Here is a 6,362-nt window from a genome sequence, read left to right as displayed (position 1 = left end):
GCCCCCCCTGCCCCCCCCGCCGCCACCCTGAACCTCCGGCTGGCGTGGCACGCCGTGTAGCTCCCCTCCGAGCACTCCAGGCTCCAGGAGCGCGCGTTGTGTCCCAGCAGGCATTGCGGCGGGGGTCCGTCCCTGCAGATGCTGTTGTAGGTGACGCCGATGTCGGCGCCGCCGCGCCACGCCGCCTCCCAGTACGCCGAGTCCATCAGACCCTCCCGGCACAGGACCTGCGGGCAGCGCAGGAAGCGGTCCGGGTGCGCCGGCGGCCCCCGCCCCGGCCACGCCCGGGTCACCGTCCGGTTGCTGTCGCTCAGACGCAGCTCTGAGTTCGCAGTGTTGGGGTCAAAGGTCAGATAACAGGCCACTGGGGGACCAAACGGAGACATTGGGCATTACAAAAGTGTAAAAAGACGCAAAACAAAACCTCCATAACGCACCGAAAGCATCAAAAATGTTGAAATAAACGCCTAAAACAACTTTTAAAATATAGAATAAGGAAAGAATAACTTTGAAAAACTGTAAAATAATATTCTGTGACGCACCAAAAACGCCAAAAATGTTGAAAAAAAGCTAAAAACGGTTTTGAAGGATAAGGAAGGAAAGAAACTGTCAGCATTGGGGTCAAAGGTCAGAAAACAGGACGCCATTCAGGGACTCATCGTCATGATTGGAAAGAAAATTTCTGCCAAAAAGCGTCAAAAAACTTTGAAAACTCTTAACTGGAGAAAAATGAGAAGAAGATCTGAACTTACAGTTCTTCATCGACCACGACGGTCCTCCTGGCCGAGCCCTGCAGGAGGAGAAGAAGAACGGGACAGGTGGGTTTAGAAGAAGAAGAAGAAGAAGAAGAACGGTACAGGTGGGTTTAGACGAAGAAGAAGAAGAAGAACGGGACCTATTACCTCATGTGGTCTGAGTCTCTCGGGATGAACAGACTGATTTCAGAGGACAGCGGCTGCAAAGGAAGAGTCGCTGATGGCTCTTCTGTTTCTTCTTCTGCTTCTTCTTCTGCTTCTTCTTCTGCTTCTTCTTCTGCTTCTTTGTGTTAAACGTAAAAAAGTGAGAAACATTGAAAAAGGACAAAAAAAGTAAGAAAAAGTTAAAAATTGTCAACAAAAGTGTTGATTTTCAATGTTGACGGGAAGACAACACGAGGACTCTCACCTGTCTCTGATGGAGGAGTCGTCTCTGTTTCAGAGAGACTTGTAGTTTCTTCCGCTTCCTTCGTTACGTCTTTCCAGTCGTCGTTGGTTTTCTCGATGTCGATTGTCTCTTCCTGTTGCTCGGCAACGTCTCCTTTAAAAACAGAAGACCGACGTCTCTCTGAGATTATCTTCGTATCTTCAGCAACGTTCTCTGTTTTCTGAGAAGTCTTTCTGAAGAGACTCTGTAAAAAGAGTATGTCTGCTCTATCGGCTTTTATTTTGAAGGCGTTGGATGGGTCTCCTGTTGCCGTGGCGCCCTTGTTGTCTCTGTCCTTTGAAGGCACGAGTCTGAAGGCGTTGGAGACGTCTTTAAAGCTCAGACGGTGGACCGTTGTCTCTGCTGACTCGCTGCTCGTCACGTCTTTGTTAAGCCGACTCAAGGGGTCCATCAACACGTTCTTCGAGACGTCTTTCGGGACGTCTTTCGGGACGTCTTTCGGGACGTCTTTTGGGATGTCTTCCGTGCATGCGGGCGCTTTTTTGGCACCAGCGTCTTTGTCCCTGAACACCTTCAACATGTCTTCCTTGAATTGGCTCAAGTCCTCTTTGAGGAAATTCAGACTCGTCCTTGGAGGGTTTTTGTCTTTTTGGTCCTTTGAGTCACATTTGTTGGTCCCTTCGTTGTCTTGGAGGCGGATTTGGGGGATTCCGGTGTCCTCAACGAGACTCATTTCCTCGTTGGTGTTGTTGACTTCCTGTTTGATCACATGGAGATAAGCTGTGTTGAAGGTGTCGATCGTCTCTTCGTTCGGTTTTAAGACGTTTACTTTAAAATTAGCGTCCATTTCTTCCTTCGTTTGCTCGCTCCTCTCTAAAAATTTCTTTTTATCTCCAGCACCACTCTCCTTTTTCTGAGAAGTCTTTCTGAAGAGACTCTGTAAAAAGGGTATGTCCGCTTTTTCAGCTTTTATTTTGAAGGGGTTGGATGGGTCTGGAGGAGTTTCAGTTACTTCCACTTCTTTCTTTCCGTCTTTCTCTGAAAATTTATTTTTATCTTCAGCACCGCTCTCCACCTTCTGAGAAGTCTTTCTGAAAAGACTCTGTAAAAAGGGTCCTTCCGCTCTTTCAGCTTTTATTTTGAAGGCGTTGATTGTCTCTTTGCTTGTCTCCGAGACGTTTCCTTTAAAACTAGCGTCCATTTCTTCCTTCTTTTGCTTGCTCGTCTCTGAGAATATCTTTTCATCTTCTGCATTATTCTCCACTTTCTGAGTCTTTCTGAATAGTCTCTCTAAAAAGGGTATGTCCGCTTTTTCAGCTTTTATTTTGAAGGGGTTGGACGGGTCTCCTGTTGCCGTGGCGCCCTTGTTGTCTCTGCCCTTTGAAGGACTGAGTCTGAAGTTGTTAGAGACGTCTTTAAAGCTCAGACGGTTGACTGTTGTCTCTGCTGACTCGCTGCTTGGATCTGTGGACTTGAAGACGCTCATCACGTCTTTGTCTTCGTTAAGAGGACTCGACACGTTCTTCGGGACGTCCTTCACAACGGGTACTTTTTGGGCACCGGCGTCTTTGTCCCTAAACACCTTCAACACGTCTGCCTTGAACTGGTTCAAGTCCTCTTTGAGGAAACTCATCGGGATGGGGGACCGTCCGTCTCTCAGACTCGTCCTCGGAGGGTCGTTGTCCTTTTGGTCCTTCGAGTCACATTCGTTGGTCACTTCATCGTCTCGGAGACGGATTTTGGGGATTCCGGTGTCCTCAACGAGACTCATTTCCTCGTTGGTGTTGTTGACTTCCTGTTTGATCAGATGGAGTAAAGGTGTGTTGAAGACGTCGATCGTCTCTTCGTTCGGTTTTAAGACGTTTCCTTTAAGACTAGCGTCCATTTCTTCCTTCGTTTGCTCGCTCCTCTTTAAAAATATATTTTTCTCTTCAGCACCGCTCTCCTCTTTCTGAAAAGTCTTTCTGAACAGATTCTGTAAAAAGGGTACGTCCGCTCTTTCAGCTTTTATTTTGAAGGCGTTGGATGGGTCTTCTGTCGCCCCGGCGCCCTTGTTGTCTCTGTCCTTTGAAGGACTGAGTCTGAAGTCGTTGGAGACATCTTTAAAGCTCAGACGGTTGACCGTTGTCTCTGCTGACTCGCTGCTTGTCACGTCTTCGTTAAGCCGACTCGGGACGTCCTTCAAAACATCCTTCAAGACATCTTTCGGGACGTCTTTCAGGACGTCCTTCGAGACGTCTTTCGGGACGTCCTTCAAGACATCTTTGGGGAGGTCTTTGGGGAGGTCTTTCGGGACTTCTTTCAGGACGTCCTTTGAGACGTCTTTCTGGACATCCTTCGAGACGTCTTTCAGGACGTCTTTCGGGACATCCTTCAAGTCATCTTTTGGAAGGTCTTTCGGGACGTCTTTCAAAACATCTTTCGGGACGTCTTTCGAGACGTCATTCAGGAGGTCTTTAGGGAGGTCTTTCGGGACTTCTTTCAGGACATCCTTTGAGACGTCTTTCGGGACATCCTTCGAGACGTCTTTGGGGACATCTTTCGGGACGTCTTTGGGGACGTCCTCCAAGACATCTTTCGGGACGTCCTTCAAGACATCTTTCGGGACATCTTTTGGGACGTCCTTCAAGACATCTTTCGGGACATCTTTCTGGAGGTCTTTTGGGGCGTCTTTCGGGACATCCTTCGAGACGTCTTTCGGGACGTCTTTTGGGACATCTTGCGTGCACGCGGTTGCATTTTTGCCGCCGGCGTCTTTGTCCCTAAACACCTTCAACACGTCTTCCTTGAACTGGTTCAAATCCTCTTTGAGGAAACTCAGCGTGCTGGGGGACCGTCCGTCACTCAGACTCGTCCTCGGAGGGTCGTTGTCCTTTTGGTCCTTTGAGTCACATTCGTTGGTCACTTTGTTGTCTTGGAGACGGATTTCGGGGATTTTGGGGTTGTCAACGAGACTCATTTCCTCGTTGGCGTCGTTGACTTCCTGTTTGATCAGATGGAGTAAAGCTGTGTTGAAGGTGTCGATTGTCTCTTCGTTTGTTTTTAAGACGTTTCCTTTAAGACTAGCGTCCATTTCTTCCTTCGTTTGCGCGCTCGTCTCTAAAAATATCTTTTCATCTTCCACACCGCTCTTCTCTTTCTGAGAAGTCTTTCTGAAGAGACTCTGTAAAAAGGGTATGTCCGCTTTTTCAGATTTTATTTTGAAGGGGTTGGATGGGTCTGGAGGAGTTTCAGTTACTTCCACTTCCTTCATCCCGTCTTTTTCTGAGAATATCTTTTTATCTTCAGCACCGTTCTCCGCTGTCGGAGAAGTCTTTCTGAAGAGACTCTGTAAAAAGTGTCCTTCCGCTCTTTCAGCTTTTATTTTGAAAAAGTCGATTGTCTCTTTGCTTGTCTCCGAGACGTTTCCTTTAAAACTAGTGTCCATTTCTTCCTTCTTTTGCTTGCTCGTCTCTGAGAATATCTTTTCATCTTCTGCATTATTCTCCACTTTCTGAGTCTTTCTGAATAGTCTCTCTAAAAAGGGTATGTCCGCTTTTTCAGCTTTTATTTTGAAGGCGTTGGATGGGTCTCCTGTTGCCGTGGCGCCCTTGTTGTCTCTGTCCTTTGAAGGACTGAGTCTGAAGTTGTTAGAGACGTCTTTAAAGCTCAGACGGTTGACTGTTGTCTCTGCTGACTCGCTGCTTGGATCTGTGGACTTGAAGACGCTCATCACGTCTTCGTCTTCGTTAAGAGGACTCGAGACGTTCTTCGGGACGTTTTTCGGGACATCCTTCACAACGGGTACTTTTTGGGCACCGGCGTCTTTGTCCCTGAACACCTTCAACACGTCTTCCTTCAACTGGTTCAAGTCCTCTTTGAGAAAACTCAGCAGGCTGGAGGACCGTCCGTCTCTCAGACTTGTCCCCGGAGGGTCGTTGTCCTTTTGGTCCTTCGAGTCACATTCGTTGGTCACTTCGTCGTCTTGTAGACGGATTTTGGGGATTCCGGTGTCCTCAACGAGACTCATTTCCTCGTTGGTGTTGTTGACTTCCTGTTTGATCAGATGGAGTAAAGGTGTGTTGAAGACGTCGATCGTCTCTTCGTTCGGTTTTAAGACGTTTCCTTTAAGACTAGCGTCCATTTCTTCCTTCGTTTTCTCGCTCGTCTCTGAGAATATCTTTTCATCTTCCACACCACTCTCCTCTTTCTGAGAAGTCTTTCCAAAGAGACTCTGTAAAAAGGGTATGTCCGCTCTATCAGCTTTTATTTTGAAGGCGTTGGATGGGTCTTCCGTTGCCGTGGCGCCCTTGTTGTCTCTGTCCTTTGAAGGACTGAGTCTGAAGTCGTTGGAGACGTCTTTAAAGCTCAGACGGTGGACCGTTGTCTCTGCTGACTCGCTGCTCGTCACATCTTCGTTAAGCCGACTCGGGACGTCCTTCAAGACATCTTTTGGGATGTCTTTCAGGACGTCCTTCGAGACGTCTTTCAGGACGTCTTTCGGGACGTCCTTCAAGACATCTTTGGGGAGGTCTTTCGGGATGTCTTTCGGGACTTCTTTCAGGACATCCTTTGAGACGTCCTTTTGGACATCCTTCGAGACGTCTTTCAGGACATCCTTCAAGACATCTTTGGGGAGGTCTTTGGGGACGTCTTTCGGGAGGTCTTTGGGGAGGTCTTTCGGGACTTCTTTCAGGACATCCTTCGAGACGTCTTTCAGGACTTCTTTCAAAACATCTTTCGGGACGTCTTTCGAGACGTCTTTCAGGAGGTCTTTAGGGACTTCTTTCAGGACATCCTTTGAGACGTCTTTCGGAACATCCTTTGAGACGTCTTTCAGGACGTCTTTCAAAACATCTTTTGGGACGTCTTTCGAGACGTCTTTCAGAAGGTCTTTAGGGAGGTCTTTCGGGACTTCTTTCAGGACATCCTTTGAGACGTCTTTTGGGACATCCTTCGAGACGTCATTCGGGACATCTTTCGGGACGTCTTTGGGGATGTCCTTTGGGACGTCCTTCAAGACATCTTTCGGGACATCTTTGGGGACGTCCTTTGGGACGTCCTTCAAGACATCTTTCGGGACATCTTTGGGGACGTCCTTTGGGACGTCCTTCAAGACATTCTTCGAGACATCCTTCAAGACATCTTTAGGGACATCTTTAGGGATGTCCTTTGGGACGTCCTTCAAGACATCTTTCGGGACATCTTTGGGGACGTCCTTTGGGACGTCCTTCAAGACA

The 6,362-nt window shown here is 48.0% G+C and overlaps 1 protein-coding gene across 1 annotated transcript in view; it reads right to left on the bottom strand.

Annotated features, from left to right (window-relative positions):
- Window positions 1-6,362, bottom strand: part of LOC117950775 (receptor expression-enhancing protein 6-like) — a 27,383-nt gene that overhangs the window by 2,814 nt on the left and 18,207 nt on the right. The gene's annotated exons all lie outside the window — the stretch shown is intronic.

Source organism: Etheostoma cragini, chromosome 9, assembly GCF_013103735.1.
Source record: "Etheostoma cragini isolate CJK2018 chromosome 9, CSU_Ecrag_1.0, whole genome shotgun sequence".
Taxonomy (NCBI): Eukaryota; Metazoa; Chordata; class Actinopteri; order Perciformes; family Percidae; genus Etheostoma; species Etheostoma cragini.
Note: the sequence above shows the minus strand (reverse complement) of the source record. Positions and strands in the feature narration are given on the sequence as shown.